The 16,815-nt window shown below is 43.9% G+C and overlaps 3 non-coding genes across 3 annotated transcripts; 1 reads left to right on the top strand and 2 right to left on the bottom strand.

The window, feature by feature from the left end:
* Nucleotides 1–1,987: 1,987 nt before the first annotated feature.
* On the bottom strand, nt 1,988–2,061 carry trnan-guu (transfer RNA asparagine (anticodon GUU)). The gene has a single exon. It is a non-coding gene; the product is annotated as a tRNA-Asn (tRNA).
* Nucleotides 2,062–7,222: 5,161 nt separating this feature from the next.
* On the bottom strand, nt 7,223–7,305 carry trnas-aga (transfer RNA serine (anticodon AGA)). Its single transcript has one exon. It is a non-coding gene; the product is annotated as a tRNA-Ser (tRNA).
* A 4,954-nt stretch (nt 7,306–12,259) lies between these two features.
* Nucleotides 12,260–12,331, top strand: trnae-uuc (transfer RNA glutamic acid (anticodon UUC)). The gene has a single exon. It is a non-coding gene; the product is annotated as a tRNA-Glu (tRNA).
* Nucleotides 12,332–16,815: the final 4,484 nt, after the last annotated feature.

Raw genomic sequence — 16,815 nt, 5'->3', positions numbered from 1 at the left:
GTCATTGGCACTTCACCAGGCTTTGAATGATTTTCTCCAAAAGGCACAGTTATGAGAAAGAGACAAAAATGAGACGAATTACAGTGAGATAGTTCGCACATGTGTGAAGTGTTGAATGACCTGCTGATGTGCTCTGTCATTTTATGATTCTAATGTCAGATCAATTTCTCTGCCGCATGGCTATGTTTTTCAGCCGAATTGTACTTCCACAAAACCAGGGTTCGGAAATGCAGTAAGACTGCACGGTTTGATATTCTAAGTCAGTCCCTGTGGTTCTGTCCATTGTTTCTGTAGTGTAGTGGTTATCAAGTACATGCAAAAAGTCCCCTGTCTGGAAATGGGTAGAAACATTATCGAGATTTACACATCTAAGTGTGAGGGAAAGTTCCATAATTCACATTTGTTGCTGAATATTAACTGAATATAGTATCTTGCCACCACATTAAATTTGACATTCGCCAACTTCAAAAAGCATTCTCAAATTCAGGAGGGATGAAACTGACTAGGCACAAAGGAAATACCAGTTTCTTTAGTCAACAACAGGAATTAATGAGTTTACAAATGCAAATTCACAGTTACTTACTGACTGAAAGATGAGTACTTGTGTTAAACAAAGACTAGCATTACCCTAAAGGCAGGCGCAACTGATACTGTGATTGAACATGAGGGAGTGGGAGAGATGGTACAAAATCACTTTTCATCGCTCCTCATCATGGATCTTCATTCTTTCATGAGCATCGCTGGCCAACATTTGTCGCCCATCCCGAATTGCCCTTCAGCTCTGTAACTTGTTAAACCATTTCGGAGGGCCGTTAAGAATCAACCACATCACTGTGGGTCTGGAGTCACATGCAACTCAGACCAGGTAAGGACGACCGATTGAATTCCGTAAAGGACTGGTGAATCACATGGGTTTGTACGGCAATCAGTGATAGTTTCATGGTCATCATGACTGAGAAAATACTGAGGACATGTCCGAACAGAATAAACGTCTTTTGTAAATTCAATATGAAATTAATTGCACAAATAACTAATGTTTATATCAAAAACTTCAGAAGGAAGCATAGTCCAACTCTTCATTTCATTGGGTAAGGGAAATGTTCATTAAGGCAAACTGCATGGATTCTGCAGAAACTCCTTCTTCAAAAGGGAATTTGGAAATGATTGAAAGGGAGAAATTTCTGATTCATGGAAAAGGAGAAGGAAACTGGGACTAATAGGCAAGATCTTTGTAAAAGGCTGGGTACAAATAGAATGGGCGGAAGGTCCTCTTACTGCGCTGTGCCATTTGATGATGACATTGTTGATCAGTCTGTCTCCAGCATTCCTAATGAGAACAGCCGAATTCCATTTCTTCAAAACAAAGACCCAAAGTGATGCTGCATGACGTCACCGCTTAACATTCCAGACAGCTCCATTGGGATCCAGGCAGGGAAATGTTCCTGTAGCGTTGTGGTTACCCAGCTCATTTCGCATATGCAAGTTACTCCATTCAATGCTCGGGGAAACATTATCACCCAGCTGTCTGGAAAAGTTACATCGTTCCCATTCCTGTTTGTTGTTGAATGTGAACTGAATGCTGGATCTTGCAGCCACATAAGATTCGCTCCTCACCATTTCTGAAGTTAACATTCAGCAAAATAAGAAGATGTTTCCGCCGGCAGCGGGTGATTGGAGAGTGCGGGGCTGGAATATTGTTACTTGTTCCTGTCTCACTCACTGTGGAGCTGAGCAAGAGCGACGAATTGATGGGCTTGTTTCAATCCAATAGCCTCATAGATCTCTATTGATTTAGATGGGGGTGCACGATCGTTCATATTCTTTGTTATATCTGAAATGAATATCCATAAACAGAGCTTGGTGTGGGAACTCAGTGGGTGACAGCCGAGTTTTCAACGTGGGGGTGGGGGATTTTCTTGTAATTTCAGGGCCCCGAAACAAATCAGAGCGTTAATGAGTAATGATGGGGCGAAAAAAGTGCCAGCTTCGTCCCTGGGTGGTCTCGAACCACCAACCTTTCGGTTAACAGCCGAACGCGCTGACCAATTGCACCACAGAGACTTGATGGAGACGCTGGCACTCTGTAAGATATCCTAAACCAATGGCTCAGCGAGAGAAAGCTTCAGATTGCCGTGACTGCAATGACAATTATTCCCTATCAGTTTTACTCTTCCCAAATAAAGGGTGGGACATTCATTGTGGGCACATGGAAACAGTCTGATCCCACCCATTGCAGACACATCCATGTCACCGGGAACCAGATCTCCTACAACCGGTGCCGTCTTCCTTCGAGCCTCTTGGTGTTTTGTCTATTACTGAGTATTCTGATTGTCCCGAAGTCGATAATTCTAAAGGGGTTTCTCTGTTACGCAGCGAGTGGTTAGGATCTGGAATGCACCACTTGAGAGTGTGGGGGAGGCAGATTCAATCGCGGATTTCAAAAGAGAATTAGACAGAAAATGCAGGTCTCCAGGGACAAACGCAGGGGAGTGGGACCAGGTCAGTTAGCTTCCAGAAGAGCAAGAGGTCTCCCTTTTCAGACAGAGTTAAGGAGATTTTTTTACTCTCAGAGGGTCATTAGCCTGTGGACTTATTTTCATCAGAGGTTTGGCCATTGAATTTACACAAGGCAGATTTAGACAGATGTTTGATAGACAAGGGGGTCAAAGGTTATGGGGGGCAGGCAGGAAGGCGGACTTGAGACCACAACCAGAATTGCCATGACCTTAATGAATGGTGAAGCAGGGTCAAAGGGCTGAATGGCTTTCTCATGCCCCTGAGTCTTTTGTTCCTACGACCCGGGCTGAATGGCCTCCATCTGTGTGTAGCCTTATCTCTGATCCTCTGACACTATGAGGCGCTGGAGAGGCAAATGGTCAATTCCTGCTTCTATTTGTTATGTTCTATTTTGGAGCCGTTACCATCCAAGGAAATGGTTAGTTTACCTTTGATAGTGGGAGCGTGGCCGGCTGGGTTAAGGTGTTTTGTTTGGGCTCTTTCTCTTCCTGGGATCAAATCAAAGTTTCAGTTGATTTGTTCTTTCAGTCACTTCACCTGAGCATTGGCTCATGGTCGTCGATGTATTAAGATCTTCATCTTGGCAGGAAGAACAAGGAGACGCGGTATGAATTGCAGGGTGACTGTGGATATGTGGGGCCGAATTCCCTCTTTCTCTGTTGTAACCTTTCTGTGATTTCATATGAACAATATTGAAATTGATGTGAGATCAGTAATTGCGGATGAGTGGTTAAGACAATGGGTTTGAAATCTATTGGGCTCTCCCCATGTAGGTTTGAATCCTCGCTATCTGCTGCTCCTTATTTTAGATGAATCCAGAATTAAATTAATTGTTGGTGAAATGGAATAAAAACTTTCCAAACACTCCCATTTGTTTCGTTTGCTTCTGTTCCACATTTCTTCATTTCTGTTCATCTGCAAGCGTTCACCAAATCTGCCGTCTGAAATGGAACAATAATTGGAGAAGCTGGTGACATCTTAACTTTCTGGGTGTTTGTGGATCCTGAGGCCTCTGTCACTCTCGGTGTATGTGTCTGTGTGTGTTCCTCTGTGTGTGTCAATGTGGCTCAGTTCCCTGTGGTGATGAACACTTTTTTACCATCACAAACTTCATTCACATTATTCGTGCAACTTCATGTTAGAATGTTATGGTCCCCCGTCTTTTCCCCGGAGACCTGTATTTTCTGTCCAATTCTCTTTTGAAATCCGCGATTGAATCTGTCTCCCTCACACTCTCAGGCCGTGCATTCCAGATCGTAACCATTCACTCTGAAAAACAGAAACCCATTCAGAATTGTACACTTTATGTGATGTTGCCTCTCCTCATTCTTTCGACCAACATGAATCACATCCATACATTAAATTTCAGGTTCGCTTTAACAGTTTACACAAGGAATTCCTGTGCATTGTGACAGTTCACACAGCGGTAAGAAAAAAGTTAGCTCCTGATCAGGAGTTGGACCTGGGCTGCGGTGGTGAAAGCACCAAATCCGAAGCACGAAGCTCTCCGACTTCCAGTGAAGCCGAGGCTGTTTTCACTCAGAAGCCAGCGGCTGTGATATTAACAAAGCGGGATGGAGAAAGACTCAGTTTGAGCGGTGACACTGCTGGAGGGATGGGGAGTTGGGGATCACCCATCAAAGCTTTAAAAAAACGGCGTCGCCCGGCATGGGGCTCGAACCCACGATGCTGAGATTAAGAGTCTCCCGCTTTAGCGAGTAAACTAGCCGGGAATGCACAGTCAATGTTCCCTATGCAAAAATTCAAGGAGATCAATGTTCCTTCCTCCCTGGAGCCTCAGCTTGTTCTGAATTTCAAAGTGTGGAAGGTAATCGACCTACAAAAGCCCCAAGGTTACAATACATTCCTCTCAATCATCAATAACATCATTCACATCTTCCACTTCTTAGCTGCACCTCCTTCCAAACATTGCAAACTCTCTCTTGCATCTTTCATCCTGATATTTTTCTCTTTGACATTTTAATATGAAGCTGCATAATTAATGTGAATCAAGTTTATGAAGTGAATATGTGTCCATCCCCTCGGGGAACTGAACCGCATTGACACACACAGAGGAACACACACAGACACATACACCGAGAGTGACAGAGGCCTGAGGAGAGACAAACACCCAGAAAGCAAGGATGTCACCAACTTGGCCAATTATTGTTCCATTTCAGGGGCCAAATGTAGTGAATGTTTTCAGATGAACAAAAGTAAGAAACACGGGGGTGTTTGGGTGGTTTTCTTTTTCATTTGACGGATAATTTATTCTGCAGACATTTTGTGTCAGTCAGGAATGAGAAGAAGGGGAGTTGGCAGGATTCGAACCATGTGTAAAAATGCCTTCAGTACTCGGCCAGTACAACTGGGTAAAGGCTGCATGTTGTTTAAAATAATAGAATGAATACAGGGAGTTCCAGTGAAAGGAGGTCTTCCAGTCCGTGTCATTGTCCCACCTTTTCCCAGTCACCCTGGGATTTACACTGTCTCTCCTCATTCTTCCAAATGAAATACAACACTGCACAGCTCAGCTGCCACTTCAATGCATGGAGAATTTTTGGAAAGCGCCTCAAATAACCAACCACCAGAAAGTTTGACAGCGGTGGGAGTGAAGCCCGAATCACGAGAGAGATTGAAACCTGAACCAGCGGCTGATCCCGCTCAGCCTCACTACCACATTCAGATTAGACACAAACATTGTCTTCACCAACATTGACACTGAATTAGAATATAAAAAAATATGATCAGGAATTGGCCATTCGGCCCCTCGAGCGTTCTCAGCTACTTAATAAGGTCATGTGAAAACTTCAATCATCACCCAGTAACATCTGGACGTTTAGTTGCTGAACAGTCTCCACTCAAAGAAAAGAGAGAAATGTTTTAAAACTGCTCTTTTTTTCCCTGTACCAGCTTAACATGAAGCCACAGAACTAACATGGACAATGTTTGGGTGGTAAAAATGGGAAACTGAGCCACATTGACACACACAGAAAATCACAAATATGCACGTTGTTAAGATTTGAAATTGTGCTTATTTTCAAACTGTCTTTCAATGTGCAGAAAGTGGAGCTGTGATCAGCTTCTCGCTCAGAAGATGTACAGCAAGAATGTACATAACAGGCTTATGCTCACTGTGCCTGTTTGGACTCGGTGAGCTGCATCTGACGATTGCGAACATTTAGTTGCCGCTCAACAAGTCCGGTTCCAAATTCCCTGCCATAAATGAAAAGAAAACTCGCTGAATTTGCTGAATGTCTTGAATTCAAAGCATCATATGGAAGGTAAGAAAGTTTATCTTAACCGTGGTATTACGAAAAATAAAATGACAGAAAGTTACAGCATAGAAAAGAGGCCATTCGACCTTGTGTGCTGCTTTCAAAGAACAGTGTGATTGGTTGACTGAATACTTTTAGGAAGAATGGACAAAAAGGAAAACGAGGCGGGGTCGCGCTGTTAATAAGGAACGAGATCGGTACATTAGTGAGAGAGGGTCTTAGATTGAAGGATCAAGATGTGGAATTAGTTTGTGTGGAGCTAAGAAACAACAAGAGGCAGAAAACATTGGTGCGAGTTGTTTATAGGCCAATAAACTGTAGTGGTAATGTTGGGCTTGGGATAAATCAGGAAATTAGAGCTGCATCTGACGTGGGTAATACAGGAATAATATTATGCCTCGCATCACCAGCTCTATAGTCAGTGCTTGGTAACCTACCACAGTCCTTCTCTTTTATTTTCACTCCCTCACTCCGACTCTGGGTTTGTTCCCGAGTTTTGCCCTTGTGACATTTCCAGCTCTGATGTGAAACTTACACTCTCACCCCATCATTTCTAGCAGAGCTTTACAGTGTTATTTTCAACCAGCAAATCAATCACATTGATTTGAACAGCTCGCCCAGGAGGAATAAGTTTCAACTCCCTAACCAGGAATCGAACGCAGGCTGTACTGATAAAATTACCGCATTCTAACCACTAATCTAGCAGTTTGACACATGCAGGCTGCTTGTGGAATTTTCCCTTTCCAGATCCCTTTTACCAGGGACAAGTTTCTTTGACCAAATGGTCTGTGTCATTTGAACACAAGTGACGTCTTCAGCCAATGAGAAAAACCATTGCTGTTTGCTGGAACATGAAATCGATACTTTCCTCCTTTAAGACAGTTCTTAAAGCCTCCCCCTTTGACGGAGCTTTTAGTCATCTGACCGAATATGAGGCTCAGCGTTGTACTTTGTTATACAATGCTCCTGGGGAACGCCTTATGACGTTTCATTAGGTAAAAGGAGCTTTATAAATATAAGTTGTTGTTGTAGTCCATACATAGAAAGAGACAGACTCCTCTTGTCTCTTTCATCCTGATATTTTTCACTGTAACATTGTAATGTGAAGTTGCACAACTAATGTGAATCCAGTTTGTTCTCGTAAAAATGTGTTCACCTCCTCAGGGAACTGAACCACATTGACCCACACAAAGGAAAACAAACAGCGGTGTACACCGAGACTGACAGAGGCCGAAAGAGAGACAAATGCCAGGATGAAATCATATCACCTAATTGGCTCATTTTTTTTTCCATTTCCGGCTGGAGATTTGCAGAAGGCTGACAATCAATGGACATAAGAGATCACGGATATATTTGGATCACTTTTCCTCGATTCAAACGACAATTAGTTCTGTCTGTGCGTGGTTAAAATCAGAAATAACAGGAAACGTAGTCAGCAGGATTCGAACCTGCACAGAGTAACCCCAATGGATTTCTAATCCATCGCCTTAACCCACTCGGCCACGACTACAGAAGTTGCTCCTATTCCACTATTAGTTGTATGAAATCATAAAAGTTACAGCAGAGAAAGCAGTCTTTCTGCCCATCTTGTCATGGCCATTACCTGGCCTTTTCCACGGAACCCTGCAATTTATCCTGTCTCTCCTCGTTCTTCCCACCAAATTGGGAATGAAAAAGTGAGAATGATCTAACCTGGCCAATTACCGCCCCATCAGTCTACTCACCATCATCGGTAAAGTAATGGAAGGGGTCATCAACAGTGCTATCAAGCGGCACTGACTGAGCAACAACCTGCTCACTGATGTCCAGTTTGGGTTCCGCAAGTGCCACTCAGCTCCTGACCTCATTACAGTCTTGGTTCAAACATAGACAAAAGAGCTGAACTCCAAAGATGTGGTGAGAGTAACTGCCTTTGACATCAAGGCAGCATTTGATCGAGTGTGGCATCAAGGAGCCCTTGCAAAACTGGAGTCAATGGGAATCAGAGGAAAACTCCCCGCTTGTTGGAGTCATACCTAGCACAAAGGGAGATGGTTGTGGTTGTTGGAGGTCAGCCATCTTAGCTCCAGGACATCACTGCAGGAGTTCCTCAGGGTAGTGTTCTAGGCCCAACCATCTTCAGCTGCTTCACCAATGACCTTCCTTTCATCATAAGATCAGAAGTGGGCATGTTCGCTGATGATTGCACAATGTTCAGCGCCATACCCGACTCTTCAGATACTGAAGCAGTTCATGTCCAAATGCAGCAAGGCCTGGATAAATCCAGGCTTGGGCTGACAAGTAGCAAGTAACATTCACACCACACAAGTCTCAGGTAATGACCATCTCCAACACGAGAGAATCCAACCATCGCCCCTTGATGTTCAATGGCATTACCATCACAAATCCCGCACTATCAACACCCTTGGGGTTAACATTGACCCGGAACTGAACTGGACTAGCCGTACAAACACTGTGGCTCCAAGAGCAGGTCAGAGGCTAGGAGTCGTGCAACGAGTAAGTCACCTCCTGACTCCCCAAAGCCTGTCCACCATCTGCAAGGCACAAGTTCGGAGTGTGATGGAATGCTCCCTGCTTGCCTGGATGAGTGCAGCTCCCGCAACACTGAAGAAAATGGACACCATCCAGGGCAAAGCAGTCTGCTTGACTGGCACTACATCCATATTCACTCTCTTCACCACCAATGCGCAGTAGCAGCAGTGTGTACCATCTACAAGGTGCACTGCAGGAATTCACCAAGGCTCCATAGACAGCAGCGTCCAAACCCACGACCGTTGCCAGCTGGAAGAACAAGGGCAGCAGTTAGATGGGAACACCACCATCTGGAAGTTCCCCTCCAAGTCACTCACCATCCTGACTAGGAAATATATCGCCGTACTTTCACTGTCACTGGGTCAAAATCCTGGAACTCCCTTCCTAACAGCACTGTGGGTGTACCTACACCACATGGACTGTAGCGGTTCAAGAAGGCAGATCACCTTCCCAAGGGCAATTTGGGATGAGCAATAAATGTTGGCCCAGACAGTGAAGCCCACATCCCGTGAATGAATTTAAAAAATCATTCATGTTAGCCTGCAAATTATATTGCCTTGTTCTTCTGGCCAAAGTAAAGCTCTGCAAACGTCAGTGCCTGGAGCAAGTCTGACGTATTTGCTCAGGTGAGGAACCAGCTGAAGCTTTCAGTATTGGCTTTCTTGACTCCGAGTTTCCAAGTGGGAATTGAACAATGGCTTGAAAGTGAAAAAGAAACAGGGCTAAGGAGAAAGAGAAGGCAATTGTCGTTAATTATAAAGCTCTGTGTGCAAAACTGACAGAGACACCATGGGTGGAAGGTCCTCTTACTGAGCTGTGCCATTTGATGATAACATTGTTGATCAGTCTGTCTCCAGCATTCCTAATGAGAACAGCCGAATTCCATTTCTTCAAAACAAAGACCCAAAGTGCTGCTGCATGACGTCACAGTTTAACATTCCAGACAGCTCCATTGGGATCTTTACAGCACAGGGTTTGTGCAGGGCAGTGGGGATCATGGTCATTTCACATGTGATGGAGCTGCGGTTTGAAACCTGGCAAGAGCATTATCCAAACTTGTTTATTTGAGTGTGAGCGAAAGTTCGATAATGTATATTTGTTGTAAATATGAACACAAGGGTTGGAATCCTGCTGACTAAAGTTTTCACCATTTTTGATTTTAACAAAATTAATTATCAGTTGATTAGAAGGAAACCTATCCAAATACGTCGGTATTTTCTGATTCCCATTCATTTGTCAGCATTCAGGAAATTTGCTTTCGGAAATGGATCAAACACTGAGCCAAGTCGGTGACATCCTTGCTTTCTGGGTGTGTGTCTCTCCTTCGGCCTTTGTCACTCTCGGTGTATATCTCTGTGTTGGTTTCTCTGTGATTGTCAATGTGATTCAGTTCCCTGAGGGGGTGAAAAAGTTGTTAACGTCGCAAATTTGATTCACATGAGTTGTGCGAATTCATGTTAAAATGTTGCGGAGGAAAGCATCAGCGTGAAAGGTAAAACTGGAGACTGAACCTTTCTATATATATCCTACACAACAACAGCTTATATTTATAAAGCGCCTTTAACCTAATGAAAAGTCAAAAGGCGTTCCCCAAGAGCATTATATTACAAAGTGTCACACCGAGACACATATTCAGTCAGATGACTAAAAGCTCGGTCAAAGGGGGAGGCTTTAAGAACTGTCTTAATGGAGGAAAGTATCGATTTCATGTTCCAGCCATCAGCAATGGTTCTTCTCATTGGGGAAGAAGTCAATTGTGTTCAACCCAAACAGACCAATTAGTCGGAGAAAGTTGTCTCTGGTGAAAGAGATCGGGAATGAAAAAGAAAATGTCATGAGTTGCCTCCATAATGCAAATGTCAAGCCTTGTTGGTAGTTTCCCTGATGTCCAGTGACTGGGAATCGGCGCTTCCATTAGACCAACAGCGAATAGGGTGGAGAGTTTTGGAAATTGAAAGTTACACATGAGCAGCTTGTGGGACTATTTCACCTCACTGTCAATTTCATGTTCCAGCTCACAGCAACCGTTGTTTTTATTGGCTGACAAAGTCGTTTATCTTGAACCTGAACAGACAGTTTTGTGGTGAAAGAGATCTGAACTGAAAAGCAATAGGCAAAAGCAGCGTAGCCAAGCCAAATCGAAAATTATTGGTGCAGCTTCCCTGGTGGTCTAGTGGTTAGGATTCGGCTCTCTCAGCGCTGCGGCCCGCATTTGATTCCCGGTCAGGGAATGTCAATTTGTTGGAACGAATGTTGATTTTTCATTGATTGGAAACGTTTAAAAGCTCCACCAGAATCAGAGAAGTGAGAGTTTAAGTTTTGCCTCAGAGCTGGAAAACATCACACTTAGTTCAAGTGGAGAGAGGGAATGAAGGAAGAAGAGAGGAGAAGGGCTGGGTGCAAAACACTGACTGTAGAAATGTTGGTGTGAGGCAAAATATGGGTGGGAGAAGTACGAATTTTGCTGCCTACTGTTTGCACTGACACAAATTTTACTCCTGATGGATCAAACAATCACTACTAATCTTTGAAAGCAGCACGCCCGGCCGAATGACCTCTTTCTGCGCTGTAACTTTCTATAATTTTATGTTTCCCAACGGCACGGGTCATTCTGCCATTTTGTAACCCACTCGAGCGAGATGCGCTTTCTTACCTTGTATTCGGCTCTTTTGAAACCTAAACACGGAACAAATTCAGGGACTTTTCTTGTCATTTCCAGTGCGAGATTTGTCACAAGACTAATTGAGCGACACATTAATGGTGCCAATCCTTCCCTGGAGCTCACCGCGTCCAAAGAGCACTGTTACCATCAGCCTGTTACGTACCTTCTTGCAGTACATCTGCTGAACAATATAAGCTTATCACAGCTCAGCTTTCTTCACATGGAAACCCAGTGTGTAAATCTGTTTCAAAGCTGAACAACTGGGAGGAGTGTGACTGTGGATAATAGGCGCTGTGCACATTCCTGTAATCAGTATCTGGGAGAATCAGGAAGATGAGATCCAGGTGTCTCTTTACCCACGAGTTTTACCCATTCCCACGAATTCACTGTGTCTGCATGAAGCACCTAATTGACCTGGGGACTGGACGGGTAGAGGGAGCTGGAGGCGAGACAGGGACAGAAGCAGAATGAGATGTGACATGAAAGTGTTTTGAATTAGATGTGTGTCAGTTGCTTTCAGTGATGGATGACAGTCTTGTAAGTTTCACAGGAGCCGCAGTGATTAGTTGGTGTTTCTTTTTATTTCAAGCAGCAAGATTTTAAAAGTAAAAAGATATAAGTCTGAACCTTTCCATATATATCCTACAACAGCTTATATTTATAAAGCACCTTTAACCTAATGAAACGTCATAAGACGTTCCCCAGGAGCATTATATATCAAAGTGTGACACCGAGACACATATTCGGTCAGATGTCTAAAAGCTCGGTCAAAGGGGGAGGCTTTAAGAACTGTCTTAAAGGAGGAAAGTATCGATTTCATGTTCCAGCCATCAGCAATGGTTCATCTCTTTGGTGAAGAAGTCACTTGTGTTCAACCCAAACAGATCAATTGTTCGGAGAAAGTTGTCTCTGGTGAAAGAGATCGGGAATGAAAAAGAAAATGTCATAAATTGCCTCCATAATGCAATTGTCAATCCTTGTTGGTAGTTTCCCTGATGTCCAGTGACTGGGAATCGGCGCTGCCATTGGACCAACAGCGAATAGGGTGGAGGGTTTTGGAAATTGAAAGTTATACATGAGCAGCTTGTGGGGCTATTTCACCTCACTGTCAATTTCATATTCCAGCTCACAGCAACCGTTGTTTTCATTGGCTGAAGAAGTCGTTTATCTTGAACCTAAACAGGCAGTTTTGTGGTGAAAGAGATCTAAACTGAAAAACAACAGGCAAAAGCAGCGCAGATAAGCCAAATCAAAAACTTCTGGTGTAGATTCACTGGTGGTCTAGTGGTTAGGATTCGACGCTTTCACCGTCGCGGCCCGGGTTCGATTCCCGGTCAGGGAATGTCGAGTTACTGAATTTGTTGGAACAAGTGTTGATTTTTGATTGATTGGAAACGTTTAAAAGCTCCACCAGAATCAGAGAAGTGAGAGTTTCAGTTTTGCCTCAGAGCTGGATAACATCACACTTGGTTCAAGTGAAGTGAGGGAATGAAGGAAGAGGAAAAGTTGCAAAGCACTGAATGTAGAAATGTTGGTGTGAGGCAAAGTTTGGGTGGGAGAAGTACGAATTTTGCCGCCTACGGTTTACACCGGCACAAATATCACTCCTGATGGATCAAACAATCACTACTGCTCTTTGAAAGCAGCACGCCCGGCCGAATGGCCTCTTTCTGTGCTGTAACTTTCTATAATTTTATAGCAACAGCACGGGTCATTCTGCCATTTTATAACCCACTGGAGCGAGATGTACTTTCTTACCTTGTATTCGGCTCTTTTGAAACCAAAACACGGAACAAATTCAACGGGTTTTCTTGTCATTTCCAGCACGAGATTTGTCACGAGACTAATTGAGCGACACATTAATGGTGTCAATCCTTCACTGGAGCTCACCACGTCCAAAGAGCACTGTTATCATCAGCCTGTTATGTAACTTCTTGCAGTACATCTGCTGAACAATATAAGCTTATCACAGCTTTGCTTTCTTCACATTGAAACCCAGTGTGAAAATCAATTAAAAAGCTGAACAATTTGGAGGGGAGTGACTGTAGATAATCGGCACTGTGCACAAGAGGTGTCAGCTGTGGCTCAGTCCATAGCACCATCGCCTTTGAATCAGAGGGTTGTGGGTTCATGTCCCACTCCCGGAAACCAAAAACTGTGACTGTACTTGAAAGAGTTGCAATCTGTGACTATTGATAACTCGAAAGAGTTTCCTGTAATCAGTATCTGGGAGAATCAGGAAGATGAGATCCAGGTGTCTCTTTCCCCACGAGTTTTACCCATTCCCACGAATTCACTGTGTCTGCATGAAGCAGCTAATTGACCTGGGAGCTGGACGGGCAGAGGGAGCTGGGGGCGAGACAGAAGCAGAAAGAGATGCGACATGAAAGTACTTTGAATTTGACGTGTGTCAGTTGCTTTCAGTGATGAATGTCTGCCATGTAAGTTCACAGGAGCCGCAGTGATCAGTTGATGTTTTATTTAAGCAGCAAGATTTCAAATTAAAAAGATAAAAGCAAATTACTGTGAATGATGGAAATCTGAAGCAAAAACAGGATATGCTGGAAAAACTCAGCAGCTGAAGTGAGGGTCAATGTTTCCAGACAGTACGACTTTTATTCAGATTTTCAAAGTATTACAGCAACAGCGAGGAGTTCGAACCCATGACCCAGAGATTAACATTCTCATGCTCTGCCGACTAAGCTAGCTAGGAACATGAAACATTGTTTTGTATCCCAATATACATGGTTAAACCTGTTGCTTTCTACCTGATACCTCAGCTTGACCGGAATTTTAAAGTGTGGAACGTAATTGGCCTACAAATGCCCCAAAGTTGCAATGCATTCCCCTCAATCATCAATCACATCATTCACATCTTCTGCTTCTTAGCTGCACCTCCTTCCAAATACTGTGATCCATTTTCCTCAGGATTTTCTCCTGCATTTAATATTTAGCTACTTCGGATCCTCATTTTGAAATCAGAATCGCTTCAATATCCAACACAATTTGAATTGCAAACCTGACGGGAAAACAATGGAAAACAAGTCACTCAGTAACACAAATCCCATGGTGCTCATTTTCAGATTCACAACAGTCAGCTTTTCAATAAAATGAAGGAATTTTACAGTGAAAAGTTTAGAAAGTTGGTGTGACTTTTATTTGTGACTCACTCACTCGAGAATTCTGTAAATGCTGCTCGGAGGTTTAGTGACCGGGATATAATCTACCTGCGTTTTCCAGAGCCTGTGCTCGGTGTATTGGGAGGTTTGGCCCGGGTTGGAGTATATCGCATCCCAGGGATGGGCAGTAACCCGCTGATTGAAGCTGCAGTCGCCGCTTTCTGCTGGCAGCGGGTGATTGGAGTGTGCGGGGCCGGAATATTGCTGCTTTTCTGCTTTTCCCTGTCTCACTCACTGTGGAGTTGAGGAAGAGAGAATAATTGAGTGGTTCGTTCGATTCCAATAATTTCATGAATTTCTGATGGGTTAGACGAAGGTACATAGTGGGTCCAAATCTTTTCTCATTGTATTTGACAGAGAACGTAATTTTAAAAAGAAGCTGTTTTTGTGGGAGCTCACTGGACAACAGAAGTCCTGCCACCGTTTGGGGATATCTTGCAGCCCAAGTACCCAATGACAACCTGGAACTGTATGACAATGAATGCTGATGAGGGGAAAAAACAGTAAAAATCTTCACCCCCTGGGTGGTCTTGAATGACCAACCTTTCAGTTAACAGGCAAACACGCTGACCAGTTGCGCCACAGACACTTACACAAACCGAACTGATGAGGTATCCAAACCAGGGTGTCAGTGAGTCTAATCTTCAGATTGCCACAACCCAGATAGCTATCACGCTCTATCAGTTTTACTCTTCCAAAATAAAGGGTGGGAAATTCATTCCAGATACTTGGAAACAGTCTGATCCCACCCACTGCAGACGCATCCATGTCACCGGGAACGAGCTCTCTTACAACCGGTGCCATCTCCCTTCGAGCCTTTCATTGTCTTGTCTGATACCAAGTATTCTGATTGTCCTGAAGCCGATATTAGGTTTGAATTCCTGATATGCAGTAACGAGAATCCTTTCAATGTCTCAAATCAGTTAATTTCACTGATAAAATTAGAGTCAATGTTCCAGCGTCTTAAAGAAGGGAAAGGTGCCTTGACTGTCTCTGGTCAGTCGGGCAGTTCACCCTTCATTTGCATTGGATTCCATTCCTCAAAGGGGATTTTCATTTCCTTCTTGAGTTCCCTTACTACATCTGGCAACATCTTTGGATTGAGAGGCATTATGAACATTTCAGATGCAGTGCAGTTCTGATGAAAGGTTACAGACCTGAAATGAAAACCATGTCTCTCTCTCCACAGTCACTACCAGATCTGCTGAGAATTCCAGCATTTTCTGTTTTTATTTCAGATAACCAGCATCTGCAGTATTTTGATTTACTTTACCTGATCAGTGAAATATATTAGGTCCTCAGGGTACTTGACAGGGCGGATTTGGAGAGGATGTTACCTCTTATGAGAGAATCTAGAACTCGGAATGGCTGTTTAAAAACAAGGGGTCACCAATTTAAAATGGAGATGAGGCGATTTTTTTTCTCTCAGAGGGTCGTGAAACTTTGGAACTCTGTTCCTGAAAAGGCTGTGGAAGCAAAGTCTTTGAATATTATTAAGGCAGAGGTCAATATATCCTTGGGAAGCAAGAGAGTGATAGGTTATCAGTGATAGGTGGGATACAGATTTCAGGTGACTATCAGGTCAGCCATGATCTTATTAAATGGCGGAGTAGGCTTGAGGGGCCGAATGGCCTACTCCTCTTCCTTTTTCTAATGTAGTGCTAAGAATGTGGAACCCATTACCAGTTGATTTTGAGATCCATGTCTGAGCTGAAAATGTGTAGATAAACTCACACTGTAAACAGATTGTTCACCAGTTAAAATTGGAAAGGGATTCACTCTCATCCCATTTACTGACACAGCAACACAGTCTTGCTGGTGGGAGACCAGTCAGATACTTCACATGTGCAAAGGGCTTTATTCAGTTTGCCCACATGTTAACACTCCAACTTTAAAAGTTCAAAAAATTTGATCCACAATCAGAGCAGAGATGCTGGCAAGACACGGTTTAAATGTTCCATGTATCGGGGGAGATGTTACTAGCTCACCCCATCTGCTGAGACTACACTGAGTTCTTATCTAACTGTCGGGGTTTGTTCTGCATCCAGGCGAGAATTGCGGTGGACTCCGGAGCAATTTGGCCGCTGTATCATTGATTCAACAATTTTATGTCTTTCCCCTATGGCACTCATCGTATTCTTATTACCTTTGTCCTACAACGTGATCTTTCAATGGCGGATCGGCCACGCAGCATTCCCTGCGGGGCAGAATATGCCCTATCTTCACAACAGCAACGCCATACGCATGCGCAGTGCTGGGAGTGGTGAGGCATGCGCATTGCGGTCGGATCCATGAGCATGCGCAGTGCTGGTCTGTGACTGAAGATGCTCAGAGCGGGTGAGAGAATGTCGAGTGGAGCAAACTAACAGAGTTAGTGAGTGTGTGAGGAGGAATGGAGCCAGCGGAGTGGGCAGGGAGGCTTCATAACGACACAGTGCAGGCCGCAGACACGAAATAACAAGGTACCGGTCGTGTGTTTGCAGAGAACGGGCCGAAAAAGTCTGGATTTCTCCCTTCGCCAGGCCCAGGGTAACGGCCGCCATCTTTATAGGGGCAATGTGCAGCAGGGCGCATGCGCGGCCATCCTGTTCCAGGTAGCAGGAGGAGAGTATACTGTGAATTTCTATCCTGGACTGAGGGATGGATT

The sequence above is a fragment of the Cetorhinus maximus genome, chromosome 23 (assembly GCF_964194155.1).
Source record: "Cetorhinus maximus chromosome 23, sCetMax3.hap1.1, whole genome shotgun sequence".
Taxonomy (NCBI): Eukaryota; Metazoa; Chordata; class Chondrichthyes; order Lamniformes; family Cetorhinidae; genus Cetorhinus; species Cetorhinus maximus.
This window is presented reverse-complemented; position numbering and strand designations above follow the sequence as displayed.